The following is a 204-nucleotide window of genomic DNA, read 5'->3' on the forward strand; positions in this document are numbered from 1 at the left end:
TAGGTTATTTGCCATGTATAGACAAAAAAAAAAATGTTTAAGGGTAAAGGATAAGGGTAAGAATAAATGGTATATAAAGAAAATCTTATAAGTATTAGACTAGTAAAAAATACTAATACATATTCTTTATGCAATTGATCAGATTTTATGCAATTTTATATAGTTCTGTTTTGTTTTTTTTTAACCTCTGATAGGTGCTATTCT

This window comes from Meleagris gallopavo, chromosome 6 (assembly GCF_000146605.3).
Source record: "Meleagris gallopavo isolate NT-WF06-2002-E0010 breed Aviagen turkey brand Nicholas breeding stock chromosome 6, Turkey_5.1, whole genome shotgun sequence".
NCBI classification, from domain to species: domain Eukaryota; kingdom Metazoa; phylum Chordata; class Aves; order Galliformes; family Phasianidae; genus Meleagris; species Meleagris gallopavo.